Genomic DNA, 19,130 nt, shown 5'->3' with positions numbered 1-19,130 from the left:
GTGTGTGTGTGTGTGTGTGTGTGGTGTGAGGTAGGACTCACTTCTTTTCCATATGAACTGTGGTAGCCTGACTTATCAGATATTGATATTGATTTGTGATGCAACCTTCATCCTAGTTCATCCTTCATCCAAGTTTTCCATAGTCCAATTTCTGTGTGTTTATATTTTGTTTCGTCAGTTTGTCTCTCCTTCCCCTAATGTTATGCTATCTTAAATATTCCTGTCTGGTATTGGGTCAGGATTCTCCCATTTTGTTGTTCTAAAATTTATTTTGGCTCATTTTTGCCCTTTACTCTCCCAAATAAATTTTAGGTTTAGCTTGTCAAGTTCTATGAAACACTCTATTGCAATTCTCACTGGAGTTGTGTTTACTTTTAGAAGATGAATTTGGGGGCGCCTGGGTGGCTCAGTGGGTTAAGCTGCTGCCTTCGGCTCAGGTCATGATCTCAGGGTCCTGGGATCGAGTCCCACATCAGGCTCTCTGCTCAGCAGGGGGCCTGCTTCCCTTCCTCTCTCTCTGTGATCTCTTCCCTTCCTCTCTCCTACTGTGATCTCTCTCTGTCAAATAAATAAATAAAATCTTTAAAAAAAAAAAAAAAGAAGATGAATTTGGAAGAAATTGACTTCTCACTGTATTAAGTCTTCTTATCCATGATCATAGCATTTCATGTTTTTTCAATCTTCTTTCATGTTTGTCAACAAATCTTTTGTAAGTTGTAAATTCAAAATGTCTTATACACCTTTGTTATACTTATTCCTAAGTACTTACAGTTTTTATTAATCTTATAAATGATCTTGTTTACCATATTTTCAAATTGATTATTACTTATGTATAGAAATGCTATAGAGCTGTATTTTCATATTATATCTACTGTATTTGGCAAAGGCTGGATTCTCTTTTTAATTTGAATATGTAGTCTGACACTTTTTTGACACTTCTTTTCATAGACATTCATGAAGTTTACCTAGAAAGTTAATTTTATTTCATCCTTTCCAGTTCTTATTTCTCTATTCATTATTTTCATCTTATTGACTATTAAGCAGTAGGATAATACCAGATACCTTGTACTTTTTTTCTTTAAAATTCTAAAATGGCAGAGTTAAGAAAAGGTTTTCTATTTTTTTTTTAATCTTTGATACCCATTATCAGTTTCATTTAGCCTTTCGTTCAACACAATTTTTATTCAGATCTTACTCTGTGCCAGAAAATTTTCTAAGCAATGAGAATGGAATGGCAAATATGACAAAGCTTTTCATGGTACTTATAAGATAGTGAGAGAAATATATATATCTGCACATGTGCACACACATTTTGCAGGAATTGATACATGATTTAAAGAAAAATAGAGTGGTAGGGAAATGCTTATTTTAGATAGAGTGTTCAGAGAAGGCCTGTCGGAGAAATTCACATGAGAGCAGACAACTGAATAAGCCATGTGCGTTACACTTAGCAGGCTCTGAGATAGAAATCAGTGTGCAGATCATGAATTAAGAAGTGCCCTTAGGACCAACACCTGTGGGAGTGAGAAGAAGCAAAGAAGAGTGGGCAGAGAGAGTTGGGTTGCAGTGCAGGTCCAACAACAGCCTTGTCCATTTTGATAGGGAGCTCTAGGGTTGCAATCATCCCATCCAGGAGCTAGAATAAGTGGGAGCGGGAGGACTTGGCCTTTATACCCTTGCAAGGATCAGGCATTAGATACGGCTATCTCAGGAAATAGCACAACCGCGAACAAGGTGGCATTCTTCAGCCAAGGTTAAAGAGGCCATCACTGCAGGCTGTTCACTGAGATTCTAGAAGGTGATGTAACAAGACCCTTTAAAGGGAATCTGGTTGAATATCACAGATCATGTGAAGGGCTGGGAGAAAGGCAGTCTATGCAGGGAGCAATAGAAGAAATGTTTTAAAAAGGCATGAGCCTAGTGTGTCCAAGAATCGGATAAAGAGCAGTGTGACTAGAAGGACGCCAACAGGGAGAACTGTAGGAGACAGGTCACCGAGGCAGTATTGGCAGGCCACGTAGGTGATGGCAAGAAGTTTGGGATTTATTCCGAGCACTGATAGAAGACTCAGGGGCGTCATAAGAAGGGACATGATTTGAATTGAATTACGTCTTAAGAAGTTCTTTCTGGCTGCTGTTAGCAGGATTGACTATAGGGCAACAAGATGGGAAACTGAGAGACCAATGCGGAAGCAATTGCAGTCAATTGTATAAGAGATTATGCCGGCTTGGACTGTGTTGGTAGCTGTGAAGGGGGTAAGAACTGATTGAATTAAAGAAGTATTTGAAGATAAAAGCAACAAGGCTGAATGATGGAGGCAAAGTAGAGGAAAAGGGAGCAGGTAAGGATGACCATGCATTTCTGGCTGGAGCAACGGGTAAGATGGAGTTTCCTTTGCAGAGTAAGAGGAAAAGTGTTAGGTGTTGGCGGGGGAAGAAGGGAAACCAAGAGCTCTGCTTTGGACAAGGTAGGTTTGAGATAGTTGTTTTACGTTCCGTGAAGATGTCAACAAAGGGTTTGGAGCTGGATATGCCTTAGGATGTTATCAGTGCACATGTAGTGTTTGAAGGCACTCAGGATGGCAAGTATAAACAGAAGAGGGAAAATAAAGAGTATGGAAGGCTGAACACGGGGTTCTTTAACATTTACATATCAGAAAGATATGGTGGTACCAGCAAATAAGGGTGACAATGGATGACCGCTGATTTAAGTGAAAAAACCAGGGATGTGTAGTCATAGTGCCCAAAGGAAGAAACGATCGCAAGGAGGGAGAGATCCTCTGTGTCAAAAGGTGCTAAGAAACTAAAATAACAATTTTTCCACTAAATTTGGCAGTGAAATGGTAAAGGTTATGGCCCGATTTCGTTGGGTTGAGGATAAAATATTAGGTGATGAAGTGGAGAGAGCGGGCCTAGAAAAAAATTTTAAGGAATTCCCTTCTATTCATAATTCATTAAGATTTTTAAAAATCTTAAATCTTTTATTTTATCCCAACATATTTTTTTTTGCATTCGTTGAGCATGATTTTTCTCTTTCAATCTGACAATGCTGATTACCTTTATATATTAGATGATGTTGAAACATCCTTGCATGATGGGAAAATTCCATTTAATTATGATGTATTATTTATATAAAGACAGACATATATGTATGTTGAACTTAACTTGTTTTTATTTTACGTAGGATTTTTCTACCTGTGTTCATAAATGAAATGAGATTGTTTTATGATTATCTTTTTCTTATGCTATCCCTCTCTAGTTTTACTTTCAAAATTATAGCAGCTTCATAAAATAACTGGGATAACTTTCCCATTTTTAAGTTATCTAATATAACTTACATAATACTAGGGTTATCTGTTTAATTCTTGTAAAACTGTCTGGGTCCAGATCTTTGGAGATAAGCAGGCAAGGGAGAGTTTTGAAAATATTTTACTTGCAGATCTCATTGTTTTAATGGTTACTGGTTTATTGTTTTTTCCTAGAGTTAATTTTTAGGATGTCATTTTTTTTCTTATTTGCTCTCAGATCATTTTTCTGCTTTCCTGTTGCAAACTACATTTCTGAGATTCTCTATCCAATTAACTAGTTTGGGTCAACTGTAAGCCCTGGCAGCAGACTAGGGGCTAGGAGGAAGGGAGAAGCCTCACTCTTTGTCCTAAGTCTTATCTTTTCCTCCAGCAATGGTGGTCTCTTCTGGGGTTCTGGCTCCCTTTCTGCCTCTGCCACAAATCCAGCTCCCATCCGTGATCTTGTTCTAACACTCCAGTGATGCCAATTCCCCCCACCTCCCACCGCCCCCCACCCCAGTCCCTCCAGGCCGAGTGGTGGTAACATTTTCCTAACAGAACTCTTTGTATGGTTGCTTCACCACCTGTGTTTTGATTAAAGTTTTCTTTTTGTAGCAAGTCTCCTGTATGAAAAGTCTCTAACTAGACTAACTGGAGAAGTTCTGTTTTCCTGACTGGAACTCGACTGACCCAGGTAGTTTATATTTTTCTGAAAAATCATCTACTTCATTTGGGGTTTCCAGCTTATTGGCCTATGTATGAAAAATCATTGGTATAATATTTAATTAAGATGCTAAGAATCTCTACCCCATCCATGGTTATGTCCCTTTTTTCATTCTCAGTATTGTTTGTGCCCTCTCTCTCTCTCTCTCTTACTCAAGTCTTGCTAAAGATCTGAAAAGTATGGGGGTACTATACTGTGTATACTGGCTTACTGTATAAAAATTATCACTGGAAAGATGAGAAAGGAAATAATATTGGTTGTTTTTCAAAGGGAACCTAGGTGGCCGTTCAAAAGAAATGAAAAGAAAGTTTTTAATTATATACCAGTTCATACATTTTGAATTTTGAAGCATGTGAATGATTTCCCAATTCAAAGAATTAGATTTAAAATAGCTTAAAAGAACAGATTTTGGATTTTCTTTTTTTTCTTTTATTTCTTTGTTTTCAATTTTATTAATTTCAGCTTTATTATTATTATTTCCTACCTTTCACTCTATCCAGGTTTACTCTGTTATTCTAGCTCACTTATTCTCAGTTTTCTTATCTTTTTAATACTGAATTTAAGGCTAACCTTATCTTTAAGTACCATTTTAGCCTATCTCAGTTTTTGACAGGTGGTAATTTCATAGTGTTTATTTCTAAATATTTTATTATTTCCACTGTGATTTCCTACCTCATCATTGGATATTTAAGTGTATCTTTAATATTCCAAACATACGTGCTTTTTCAATTTTCTTTTTATTATCTGTTTCTAATTTAAATGTACCCTGACAAGAGACTGTGGTCTTTATAGCAACTTGACTTTAAAATTTGTAACCCCAGTTGTATGGTTCATTTTATACAAGTTCCTCTAGTATTTGATTAAAGTATACTTTCTATTACTTGGATGTGGGATGTGTGTGTGTATGTGTGTGTGTACCCACATTAATGCAAACTTAACTTTATTGTTCAAAATTTTATTTCATTGCAATTTTTTCTGATTAATTAGCTTTTAATATAAGTGTACTCAAAGATCATACCATATTTTGTAAAATTGCCTTTGTAATTGTCAGTTTTTCTTTACTGATATCAAGACCATGTAGTTAGTTGCAGAGTTTATGAAAATTACATATTCTTGGGGAATTGGTACTTATGTAGTATCCTATTTTTACCTTTATTACTGCTTATATTCTAGTTTTTCCAATATTAAAAAATCTCTAACACTTGGAGTATGCGTGTGTATTTACCTAGCATATCTTGTTCCATTCTTTGTTTTCAAATTTTCAGAATCTTCTTAAGCTATGTATTTTGAACCAAGCACAGAACTTAACTTTTTAAAAATACAGTATGTTGAATGAAAGAAATAAAAATGTCTCTATTTTCAGATAACATGATCACATAGCTAGTAAATCCAAAGGACTCTGCCACCACCACCACCACCACCATCACCACCACCAAAACCTGGAAGTCATAAGTGAGTTCAGCAAATAGCAGGACATAAGAACAACATGCCCAAATCATTTGCATTTCTGTATACTAACAGCCAATTGGTAGAAAATGAAATTCTAAAAAACGCAATACTATTTACAAATGCTCCAAAGAATATTAAATATTTAAGTATAAATCTAACAAAAATGTATAGAATCTGTATGATAAAAATTATAAGATGATCTGAATAAATGGAGAGACATATTGTGCTCATGGAATAAAGGCTCAACACAAAACAGGTATCAATTTTCCCAAGTTTAATATAATAATAATAAAAGAAAATACAAATACCAGCAAGGTTTTTTGTAGACATAGTTAAGATTACCTAAAACTTCTGGGAAATGAAAAAGGAACTAGAATACCTAAAATAATTCTGAAAAAAAAAAAAAAAAAAACAAACCAAAACCAAAACCAAAAATGAATAAAGTAGGAGGAATCAGCCTACCCAATTTCAAGACTTGGATGGCTATAGTAATCAAAACTGTGTGACATGAGTGAAGGGATAAACACATAGATCCATGGAACAGAATAGAAAACCCAGAAAGAGTCCCGCAGAAATAGACTCAGCTTATTGTTGACAAAGTTGCAAAAGCACAAATCCATAAAAGGAGAAGCTATTACTAAGGACTTCATAAAAATTAAAAACTTTTGCTCTGGGAAAGACTCTTAAGAGGATGAAAAGACAAATACGACTTGGGAGTAAATATTTGCAAAGCCTATATCTGACAAACAACTTGTATCCAGAAAATATAAAGAATTTTCCAAGTACAATAGTAAATAAATTATCAAATTAGCAAATGGGCCAAAGACATGACCACACACTTCACCAGACAGAACATACAGATGGCCAGTAAGCACATAAAATGATAGGCAATTTCATTAGCCTTATGGAAATTTACATTAAACGGGCAAGATATCACTACATACCTACCAGAATGGATTAAATTAACAATAATGACAACACAAAATGCTGCAAGAAGGCAGAGAAACTGGATCACTCATACATTGCTGGTAGGAATGTTAAATAGTACATTCACTCCGGAAAGTTATTTGGCTTTTCCAATAAAGTAAACATGTACTTATCACATAATTTAGCAACTGTGCTCCTGGACATTTACCACAGGGAAATGAAAACTTACTTTCATGCAGAAACTTGTACATGAATGTTAATAGCAGCTTTATTCATAATAGCCCCAAACTGGAAACTATCCAATTGTCCTTCCGCGGGTGAATGGATAAACTGTGGTATATCTATGCCAAAGAAGAGTACTACTCACCAAGAAAAGGTAAAAAAATATGATAAACGTCGTAACTTGGATGAAACCCAAGAGAATCATGATGGGTGAGAAAAAAAGGTTACATACTGAATTATTTCATTTATATATGCCGTTGAAATAACAAAATTATACAGATAGAGAAAGATCAGTGGTTGCCAGGGGTTACGGATGGGTGAGAGAGGAAGTAGGTGTGGCTTAAAAGGAATAGCGGGGGGGGGGGGAGCCCTAGATGCTGAAACAGTTTTCTGTACTGATTGCAGGAAGCTCTCAATGTGAAGGCAATTTGTTCAGAAACCTCTTGCACTTTGCAATCAAAAAGAGCACGATAATGACAACCTGAAAACTCTGAGAATGTTGTTACTATGAGAATGTTGTTACTACTGCAGAGTACATTTTCCACAGAAGATGCAGAAATCTGTCTTCTTGGAGTTAATCATGACATGGAATCTAAAGTTTTGATCAACGAGAATTACATTTTAATTTCATATTCATACAGCACATGGACAATAAAAATTATTCTTTCTGGTTTGGTGTGTTAAATACAGGATGTCATCTGCATTAATACATTAAGAAGTTCATTCAACTTTTAAGAAGTATGTAGACATTTGGCCTTTTTTCAACAAGAAGATTTCCTACAATGTTGATTAGAAAATCATTCTGGGAAGCAATCCATCTAAAATTTTGGGTGAAAGAAAGTTTGAAGATTGCCCAAAGTTTTCCCTTTGACATAGTTTAGAGTACAATTAGGACAAACTCTTTTCTAAAATAATTGTTCCCTAATTAAAGAAACAGTTGGACAGGACTTCTTACTTCAAGCCCTTTCCTGAAATATCAGTTTTTATAAATATCCATCTGTCTGGGTTTTAATTTTCCTTATCATCATGGTTATATAAACACAAGTCTCAATTTTTAAATATAGGTTTTTAAATAAGTAATACAAGACACACCCTTTGAGTGTTCTCAATGTATCATTGATTAAAACAATACTAATCTGTAGGAGGCAGATATGAAACTTGGATAATAAAGTTTCTTTGCTAATTTTAAAAAATATAATAGTAAGTTCCTTTAATATACAAATTTCATTTCACAATTATTTATTCTGATTAGTGATATATTTGAATATGTCTTTACTACTGTCTTTACTTTGTTCTTCTTTTACATTCTTTTCCTTATCATAGTTTTCCTTCTTCTTTTCTTGCTTTCTGCAGAATTGATAAATGTCTTTATTCCACTTTTAATTTTCTTCACTGATCTTGAAGCTATAAATTATATTTCTATCCTTGTTGTTACCCTTATATTTTTAAACTATGTAACTACACATTTTTATAGAAAGTTTTAAATTATTATTGATGACCATTCTCCTGAACACACTGAGGGTCTTAGCATGGCCGAGACACTTAGAGAACAAGTCCTGCCATTATTATTATGTAGAGCTTCAGTGTTTTCTTCTTTTAATCATAGAAAGTTTATTATTATAGTCAATGGTTAATTAAAATATATCCACTTATTTTCTCAACTTTTTTGCTTATTATTATTTCTTTCACCCAATGCCTCCTTAGCTTGCCTGGTTCAGATCCTGATTCTTACTAGCTACGAGATCTTAATTCTTCCAAATCCCAGTTTCCTCATTGTGAAATGGGGTAAAAATACACATCTACCACATAGGGCTATAGTAAACATTAAGAACAGCCGGTGTATGTAAAGTGTTAGCTATTGTTATAATATTATTAGCCCCTGTTCTTTATATTCAAGTTAATAATGGGTCTTTGAGGGGTAAACTCTGCCATGGGTGAAGTGTCTATTTTGTCATTCTTTTGTATGATAGATTAAATTCAATGAGAGAATTTAGCTAGGTAGGTAGGAAATATTTTCCTTTGGCTGTTTGAATAGTTATTTTATCTCTCAGTGCTGATGAGAAGATTGCTGCTTGCCTGATTGTCCTTCTTTTACAGGCAACATGTCAGTTTTCTCTGGTAGCTTTTAGGATTGTCCAATTTGCCCTTGATATTTTACAGTTTCCCTACGATGTGGATTTATTTTTATTTATGTTGCTTGGAATTTGTTGTGAACTCTTACTTCAAGGAGAGGTCTTCAATTGCGAAAAATTCTCCACCATTTTCTCTCCAAATATTGTTTCTCTCTCTTTCTCTTTCATGTGCTTTCCCCCGGTACTCCTATAGATTTATTTTGGAGCCTTTCCATCTATTATTCATGACTCAACTTCTCCTTCATAGTTTTTATCTCCTTATGCTGCTTTTGGAGTGAATTCCCCAGCACTATTTTCCAATTCTCTTTTTCACTAATTTCAGTCTTGACTTTATCCCTTCTATTAAGATTTTTAATTTTAAAGGATGCGTTTTTTCCTAAAATTTCTCATCAGTTCTTTGTCTCATCTACTTGCTCATAAGGATGTTCATTTTTAGTTGGTTCCTGTAAATAGCTACTCGACTGCATAAGTATCCACAGTCACGTCTGGAGGTAAGGACAATTCAGGACTGTGACCAGCTAAATATTCAAGAGGGTAAATGCTTTAAATTTATTCTACCTTACTAAGTTATAATTTTTCATAAACTGAATGCCTATTTTACGTAAAAATAATTCCTCTGCCGTGATGAGGATTCTTAAAATGTCTTACCTTCTGTTTAGACCCCACTGAATCAAGCTCAGGGAATCAGCCATCTATCTGCAGCAAACATACACTGCAACACACATTCCAAGGAAAATCACACTGTAAGGTAACAGACATGCAAAAATATAGTCACTTCTTCCTTATTTCTTCTCGGGCAGAGCAATGGACCCAGGTTAATTTGCTTGGCTCATGGAGGACAGTAATTAAGAGCTCAGTGGATCCAGAATACTACTGGCTTAGCCACAATTAACAACCAACCTCCCTTCAGAAAACACTCAGACTCCTTCTGTGCAAAGGAATCTGACTGGGAGAACCCAAAGGAAAGTTAGAAAGCGTTTTCCTCACGAGGAAGATGTTAGCACCAAAACGTTTACTCAATGGATTCCTTTCAATCTGCAAAATATAGCCAATTGTCCTGGGTGAGCTCTTTTGTTTTCCAAGGGTGGAATTGTTTTAAGCAAGGACATTTTGTTAATTCTGTTTCATCGGGAGCTCAGACTGAAAGTGTCCCTTTTATCTCAAAGGATCCCAAAGTCCTCAAAAAATTATGTGCCAGATGATAACTTGTCATCTGAAGACCAGACTCCTCTGAAGTGCTGGTCTGAACTGAGTCTTAAGTCTAATATTGATTCTAACTAAAAGTGCCATGGGATTGGTTAGAGTCACTGAACCAACAAGGGAAGACTTAACTTTCAACTTTTTGTACATTGTGTTAGATATAATAGCATTTGTGTGTTCAATAGGTTTAGAATGCCCAATATTATTCAGACATTTCTCAAGGAAATGAATGCAGCCATGACATGGATTTACGCTTAAAGAAAGATGTATGAACGTTATTACTTTAACCCTTATTACTGACTTGTTGTATGGGGCTTATAACCTGAAGTACAAGAGACCCTGTGCTCACCTGTTCCTTAATAGGTCTCCATGTTCTCACATTCAGCTCCATGGACCAAGGAGGGGATAGGTTTCTTGTTGATTAGTTTTTTTGTGGGCAAGTGTACAATTTTAGAGTTGGAAGATGATATGGACAATAGCTTTCTTTAAAAAAAAAAGATTATTTATTTGAGAGAGAGAGAGAGAGCAAGCACATGAGCAGGGGCAGAGGGAGAGGAGGAGAGAGAATCCTCAAACATATTCCCCGCTGAGTGCGGGGATGAATTGCAGGACACCGAGATCATAAACTGAACCAAAATCCAGAGTCAGATACTCCACCAGCTAAACCACTCAGGTGCCCCAGACAATAGCTCTCTGATACAGATAGGTAACTACCAAAGCATCAATGAAGTCAAGATCAAACAGTTAATTAGTACCAGGCTAGGATTCAAATTTATGGATTTAAACTCCTGGTCTAATGACCATGAAGGCAGAAGAATCTATAAATAAATATGAATATTTAGTCCATTCAGAAACCACCTGAGATATCCCTTATACTTCGTAATAGTCTATTAGTAGTATAAAAATTGTTACTTCTGACATGTGATGAACAAAATCAACAATCTCATGGACCCATTATGAGGTACTTAAGAACTTTGTTTTGAGGGCTCTGAAAGGCAAAGGAAGATAGCCAAAGGAGCTCTCTGCAAATGGGCAGCTTTCCCAGATAACCCCAGAAGGAAAAAAGAATGAACGAATTAATGAATCAGAATTCTTTTAATAGCCCTATTATGATGTCTAATTGTGAGTGTAAGACCTTATGACTTCATCACAAAATTTAGCATTCTGGTTGAAACTGTGGGCTAAACTTGCAGTCTTTGAAGACACTAAAATTTGAACAAGCTCTTGTCACTTAAAGAGAAACTAGTAGGAAAACTCTAAGTTCTTCATACATACAAAACCATGTTTAAAATTACAAAGATTTTTATCAGTCCACTCTCACCATCATAAATAGTATATTTCTGAATGCTCAGTAAGCATCAGGTAATCTCATGTTTTTCCTGTTACAGGCCAACCTGTGTTCTACATCTTATTATCAATGTTGCTACCATTTTATAAACAAAGAAACTGAGATTTAGACAGGTTATGTAACTTGCCCGAGGTCATATAACTAGAACAGCAGAGCTGGGCTTTGTACCCAAGACTGACTACAGAGTTTAGCTCCAGGTCACTACGATACATAAGCTCCATTTTGTTACAATTGGGATGAAAATTCATGAAAAAAGATATTTCTATACCTCCAGTGCCTAGAACCATGCCTGACACCTGATGGTGCTTATAAATATTTGTTGAGTACAAAAATGACTAAATTTACAAGGGTCAAAAGGACTGTGTGCCTCTTCAAATGGGCTTGTGGAGCTCCTACCAATTTTACAAGGTGTGTGTGACCCAAAAAAGGTTTTCAAGCAAGTCCTGTTACCTTTCAAGCAAGTCCCAACCAAATTGCTTCAAGGGAGTCACAATGTGAACTTCAGGAGAGTCCCCTGAGTTTTCCACCTTGAGTTTACTCTCTCCTGTGCTGTTAAGTTGTGAACTGGTAGAGATACTATATAGTGGGAAATATTTTTTATTCCTGAAGGATAAATTTAGGGGATAGACTTTTTCATCCTTGCTTGTTCTTCAGTATCTCCTAATGAATTTGCAAGAAGCATGTTCTAAATGGGAGACCTGGCCGTTGAGTGTGGATTCGAGTTGGCCTGGACCAGAACCCAGGTTCCATCCCATATCAGCACGTCATTAGTAAAATTATCTCTACCTCACTTTTTTTTTTCCTTCAGGAAATGCTCTGAGCTCCCAAGGGTTGTTGTGAGAGCTAAATGAGTTAATATATGTAAGAAGCATGGCATAGTGCCTAATATGTAGTATGTGATCAGTAATTGTTAACTATGATTACATCAAAAGCTTTTTGTTTCCTTCAATGTATGGAAAGAAATTCATCAGCAAATAGGTATTGAGTGCCTCCTTGCATGCCAGCCTCTGCTCCACGTGCAGAAGATACAGGAGCAAGGCAATTGTCTGGTTTCATAGGCCTCGCGTTCTAGGAGGAGACTCAGAAGATAAAATAAGATGCACTATATGTCTGCTGGTGAGACATGCCTCAAAGAAGAGTAAGAGGATGGAGGGAAGTGGTGGAGAAGATCATTTCATACAGGGTGGCAGGGAAGGTCTGAGGGACATACCTAAAGGAAATGAGGCAGGACCTTATGGAGATCTGGGAATTGAGTGTTTCAACAGAGGGAATTCTGGCCTATTAAAAGAAAGAAGAAGAAGAAGAAAAATAAGAAAACAGACAAAGAGGCAAGGAAACAGAGTGAACGGGGGTGGGGTGGGGTGGTGGTAGAAGACCAAGCCAGTAAGGTAGCAGGGGCAGTCAGATCCTGCAGGGGTCTTCAAGTCATGAAGAGGACAGTGGCTTTTATCCCAAATCAGATGGGGACCATTAGTGGGTTTTGAGCAGAGGCTGGCTGATGGTGTAGCTTCAGTCCCAAGGCCAGCCGCTCAAGACCCAGGAAGGGCTAATGTGCTTCAGTCCAAATGTAATGGCAGGAAAAAATCCAGCATTCCAGTGTGAAGGCTGGAGAGATTCTCTCTTGCTTACAGGGGGGCCAGCCTTTTGTTTTATTCAGGACTTCAACTGATTGGATGAGGCCCACCCACCCTGGGGAGGATAATCTGCTTTACTGTCCATTGATTTAAATGTTAATTGTATCCAGGGGCACCTGGGTGGTTCAGTGGGTTAAGGTTAAGCATCTCCCTTTGGCTCAGTCATGATCCTAGGGTCCTGGGATGGAGTCCTGCATGGGGCTTCCTGCTCAGCAAGGAGACTGCTTCTCCCTCTGCCTCTGCCCCTCCCCCCACCCCTGCTCCTGCTCTCTCTCTCAAATAAATAAATATAATCTTCAAAAAAAAAAAAAGTTAATTGTATCCAAAAAGGCTCTCAAAGGAACACCCCAAGTGATGTTTAGTCAAATATCTGGGAACCTTATGGCCTAGTCAAGTTGATACACAAAATTAAACAATATAGAGAAGGAGCATATTTGGGGAGGAGAACGAGTTTTGCTTTGAACATGTGAAGTTAGAGATATTTAATAGACCTCAGAGGAGAGGTGTGGTCAGCAATTGGGTGTAGAGACCAGTGTCCTTGAGGTATTGTATTTTCCTTTTCTGTTGTATATCACGTACACAATCTTGATATGAAATTCCTTGTGTTAACATTGACTTTAATTGACTCTGGCCTAGTTATTAAGAGTAAACTGCTAATTTACTGACAGTTATGTAGCTATATCCAAAAACTTATTCCTTAAGACATCATGGCTTCTTACTTTTTTGAAACTTCACCTTTGCTGGTTCATCTTTCTGGATGTACTCTCCTGATCTGTCCACCTGGAAAATACCTTTTTCAGATTCATGAGATGGTATACCACCTCCTCCCTGAATCTTCCTGAATCATTTAGGCAAACTTCAAATGATAGACCCTCCCACTATTGCTTCTCTTCAGATTCTCTCTCCTTTTCTTTCTTCCTTTCTCTATTTTTCTTTTTTTTCTAGAAAATAGAAAGTTTTCATTTTCTCTCTCTAGTATATATACGCATATAACCAAAGCAATAAAGAAAATAATAAATGATAGGAAAACTCACCTAAAATGCCAATAATAATATTTAACTGATTTTAAGAGTTTGCTACATTTATTTACCCCAAATTACATAATTTTATAAAATAAGAGTATTCTTGTAACTTGTTTCATAGCCTGCTTTTTTTAATCAACAATATGTCATGACCATCTTTTAATGTCAATCAATTAGCTACATGACTCAGTTTAACAGTTGCTTATTTGAGTGTATGGATATAATATACTTAATTTATCTCATTTCCCAATGAGGGTTTCAGTTGTTTTTGCTTATTTTTTTCTGTATTAAGTAATGCAACAATTCATAAGTAGCTTTACAAAAGTCTTTTAAATTATTGCATGTATTTCATTATTTGGATATAATATAATTTGTTTAGCCAGTCCCTAACTAATGGATGTTTTGGTGATACCCTCCCCCCCCGCCCCCCGACCACACACACACACAGTGGAAAGAATGGAAGGAAGGAGGGGAGAAAAGAAGGAAAATGTAGGAAAAGGGAGAATTATTGGTTCATATCCAGGACAGAAAAGGGGCCATGAGGGCTATCTCTGTTTCTTGGCTCTAGTTTTCCTTTGGGTTTGCTTTATGTTCAAAGAGACTTTGTCCATGTTATATCAGAGCTCACCCCAGGCAGCTCCAAGTTTGTATTATCCTTAACTTCCATCATCATCTCTGAAGGAGAGACTGCTCCTTTTCTGGTGGTTTCAGCAAAATTCCCAGAGACAGCTTTAACTGGACCAGCCTCAGTCACATGTCCGTCTTTGAATCAATCAGCGTGGTCAAGAGGAAAGTGAGGCCGGTGACCAACATGGTCCTAGAGCCAGAAGGGGGATTCTGTCTCCCCCCTTCCATCGGCAAACTTCATGGGCTGAGAATGTAGGTAGGAGGGTTTTGAAAAGGTATAGTGTTCTGTTACCAGACGACATAGGTATGGTAATTGAGAAGCCCAAAATAATACTTACGGTGGATTAACATGGTTAAAAGACAAAACAAAACCAGTACTTTTTGTAAGGAAAAAAAAAAAAAGTTTTTAATGACTACAAATCTGTATAACATCAACCTGCAAAATGTCCATGGTTGGAAATTTATTTTAACCAACAGATGCCACACTGTTTCTATTTTAAGGTTGGGTGACTCCTGCCTCTTGCCAATCAGCCTTGTCTCCTTGTCTTTTTGCAACATCTGTCAGTTACTCATCCACGGATGGTGAGCAGAGCTGGATCAATGAACTTCCACTGTCCTGGGCAGACATTACTTCATCTCTGTGCCAGGTCCGTTCCTTATGGCAGCTGAGCTATTACAGACATTTTTACTTCTCCCACGCTGAAGATTTTCTCTAACAGAGAATTGGCAGGAGGGGATACAGAAGAAGTGAGGGGCATTGTAGCCAAAGCTGAGACCTTTGTTTTTATCTCATGGGAGATTATTAGAGAACTAATACACGATCCTCAAATTGTCACATTGTACCTTAAAATATTTTCTGGTCACATCAAAGGCCAGCATTTAATCTGAAGCATGACTATCCTAAGGCATATGAATGACCTGGTGGGCTAATCATTTGGTAGCCCTTGAAATCACTTTATTTGGCATTTAGGAGAAATAGAGGGTACCAGAAAAGCCTCCACCACCGGTAGCTGTCTCCTCTCCTTTGTCCAAAACTTGCATGCCCCACTCAGTAGGACAAAACCCTTGTGATAACAAGGCACACCCTATTAGCACGGAGATTATCAACTATTTACCTTTGCATGATTCCAGGGTCTTGAAAACTCCACCCCATCACTATTCCAGGCAGATAATTCAAGTGTTCCTTCTGAACACGTATAGTACTCCCCAGCTGGAGTTCTGGAAAATAGTTTTCTCCATCTTATAACACACTTCGTTGGGTCATTCTTAAGCCTGCCCAGCTCAGAGAAATGTATAGGAATTTGAAGAAGCTGGTATTGAGCAAGTGGATCATCAAACTTTGGAGCCAAAGTTAACTGATTCAGAACCAATGTGAACCAGGGTTTAGTGACGAGAAGAGAATGAAATGATGGTACGTACAGGGTTGGAGGGTGAGGACTGGCTGGTAGAGGGAGGGAAAGTTTGCCAGCAAAAACAGGATGAAACGTAGAACTATTTTCAAACCCTTTTTAGCTGTGGAACCCTTTTTCCAAGGAAATTTTACTCCAATTTTGAAAAGAGGGCAATTGGGTTAAAGAATGGCCAAGACGCAATTGTTCCTCCCCCAACCATACAGCAAGCAGCCCCTGAGGCCCTCTGAGGGAATTCTCAGGGCTCAACATGGCTTAAAAACCGCTGACCTAGACTGTCTACTAGAGTAACACTGAAGAATGTAGTTTGCTCAGAGACAAACTGATGTTGCCTAGGCTCTGTTCCAACGTTAAAAGGGGATAACAGCTAAGGCACAGACAATATCAAACCATTAAACAGGCAGCTTTGCATGATTTTCCATCAGACGACAAAAGTGATGCTTTGTGTTCTTAAACTATTCTATCATACTGACTTTTACTGCCTGGATGGCATGTAGAGGTTGGTAAACCTTTCCTTAATATCAGCTGTAATTCCAACTAAGCTTGGGTTCATTGTTTCTTCCAGTCCCCTTCTTACTAGATTAACCTGACAGACATTTTCCTATCCCTCCCTCAAGCTCTGGTCCATCAAGAGCTGACTAGACTGCTCTCATGTCAGCCTATTGTATGATTTACATTTCCAACTTCCCTGGAGAGGAAGAGGTTTCTGTTCAAGTATGCCTCCCTTGCACCTATCACAGGACTTGCCAATAGTCAATAAATATTTGCTGAATGGATGACAAGAGCAGAGACACAATGGCCACAAGCCCTGCAGAACAACAAAACCACACAAAGGGGAATCCGGACAGATGCCGAAGACAAGGGGCTTGAGAACGGATTTGAAAACAAGTTACGAAAACTCTTTAAGACTTCATTTTTCTCAACCATAAAATGGGAATCATAATACGGTGAAGTTACATTTTTCTCAGGCATCTAGTTTGCAATTATCTTAAAACCCTTGCATTATCCATTAAGTAAAGTAAGTATACATGATTTGGTACATCCCTCTACTGACTCTCAGCAACTTCAAAAGAGTCCCCCTCCCTCTGCTGTTTATTTTTCAGTACAGATGAAGTAGCTGTACTACACACATACACCATGTGAGAGCATATAGTTGCATTCATGATAAAGGCACATTTGGGCCAACTCTGGTTGAGTTGAGCAACTCTTCTAGAGTTGCTGGGATCATTAGGCTGGTGAATGTATGAAAAAATCCTGGCCTAATATCTGGGCCATGGGTGCACAATTAATGTGAGCCCCTACCCCATGCATCATGATGGAACAGCAGGGGTCCGTGAGAGAATCTGTAAGGGGCTGGCTTGACCCTCATCTGCCTCTCTTCGACCCCCACATCCCTCCAAGCCAATTTACAGAAAACTCAAACCCTGAAGAACAGCATTTTGAAAAATAGATCACATCATACTGTGATTGTCTTAGATTGCATCCAAATGGTTCTTCTAAAATGGCAGCACAGTATTCCTCTCCTCTGGGACAACTCTCCAGGTCTGGTCACAAGTCCCTTTCCAGTTTTGTAACTTTGGTAAATTGTGAACCATTCGCTCTTTCCCAAACACTCACTCCCCAAACACTGTTGCAGAGCTTTGTCCTGGCCCGGCCATGTACTAGGTCCAAAGACTAATAAAACACAAGTGAGAGATAAACAAGTAAATAGACAGCTGTGAGTACAATGTGATCGTGTAAGTGCCAAGACAGGGCAATGCTCACGCTTCTCAGAGCACCAAGGAAGGGACTGACCCAGAACAGAAGCCGAGAGAGCAACAGGCAGAGACAGCATTCTGGAAGGAAGGCTCCTGAGCTGAGTGCCTTCTAAACTGCAGCAACAGGCCTCTGCTAAAGTGAGATGTGGGTAAAACACAGTAACTTTAATTTCATTGAAGTGTAGATCATTAAAATTTGAAGGACTCTAAGGAACCTATTTCCATGTTGTGTTCCTTCCATAGTGTGTGCTCTGGGGTCAGACTCTCTGGGTTCGAATTCCCATTCTGCACCTTTAATCTGCGGGGAATAGCTTGGAGAAAGTTCCTTAAGCTCTCAGTGCCTCAGTTTCTTCACTAAAGACGTGAGGGGAAAATAATAGAACCTGGAACAGAGCCAGTTTTCAATAAATGTTGACCAATTAAGATTAAATCTTGTACTACTGCTGATCACCACAAATGCTTACAAGAAAGTACAATTACTCAGTTCTTTCTTTGTTAAATACATTTCTTAAGTTAACAGTTTTTCTGCTGATAGGCCTTCAATAAATATAAGATTTTATAAACATTTCCCCTAATCTCAAAAGTCTTCAACATCTTACATAAAAGCCAGACCTTGTTCAAGACAGATGCCTTATTTTATCAAATTATTTAGCCCCGAGAGTAGAGGTATATATATGTGCAACGCAATGAAAGAGTTTTAAAAATTTTGTCTGCCATGGACTTTAGGTAACCTTTCTCCTAATAACCATAAAACTATTATACGCATACTAAAATACATGAATAAGAAAATAAACCCCATTAATTCATATTTCTCTCAAAATTTATGACATGGTCTGGAGCTTAGTAAACCCTGTCTTAATACAAAGTAAAAATTTATAATGTAAACAGGGTCTTGCTAGAAATCTTTAAATACTTAAGGAAACATTCTTTGAAACACCCCTACTTTGTGAGGTATGTCACCTATATACAATTGGTTTACTAGGTGGAAAGAGCTCATTAAAATAACTCCACGAGGCCAGTAATTGTTAGACTAGACAGAGCACATGCTTCAAAAATAATGAAACTCTATATCTTTAAAGCTATTACATAATTAAGATTTTCAGTTAAATAAAGCTGACCTTTCCCCCTAATAAGGAGGCTTTTTTATGTAGAGATAGATATTACTATAACATACTTGAAGTGCTGATGCTGAGAAGGACTAGTCACATTCACCGTTCTGGGATTTGTGCCTTTGTGTTGCTACTTCCTGACTACTCCAAGGTCAGAACTCAGCACACCCTGGAAGGGTGGGGAAGGGCCTTGAGCCCAGGGTGTTGGAGATTCTGGCAGAGCAGATGGTAAGGGGAACGCAGTCTTTGTCAGAGGCTGCCTGCCCAGGTAATCACTGTGAACT

This window comes from Mustela putorius, unplaced genomic scaffold, assembly GCF_011764305.1.
Source record: "Mustela putorius furo isolate JIRA1106 unplaced genomic scaffold, ASM1176430v1.1 tig00000083_pilon_pilon_pilon, whole genome shotgun sequence".
NCBI classification, from domain to species: domain Eukaryota; kingdom Metazoa; phylum Chordata; class Mammalia; order Carnivora; family Mustelidae; genus Mustela; species Mustela putorius.
This window is presented reverse-complemented; position numbering follows the sequence as displayed.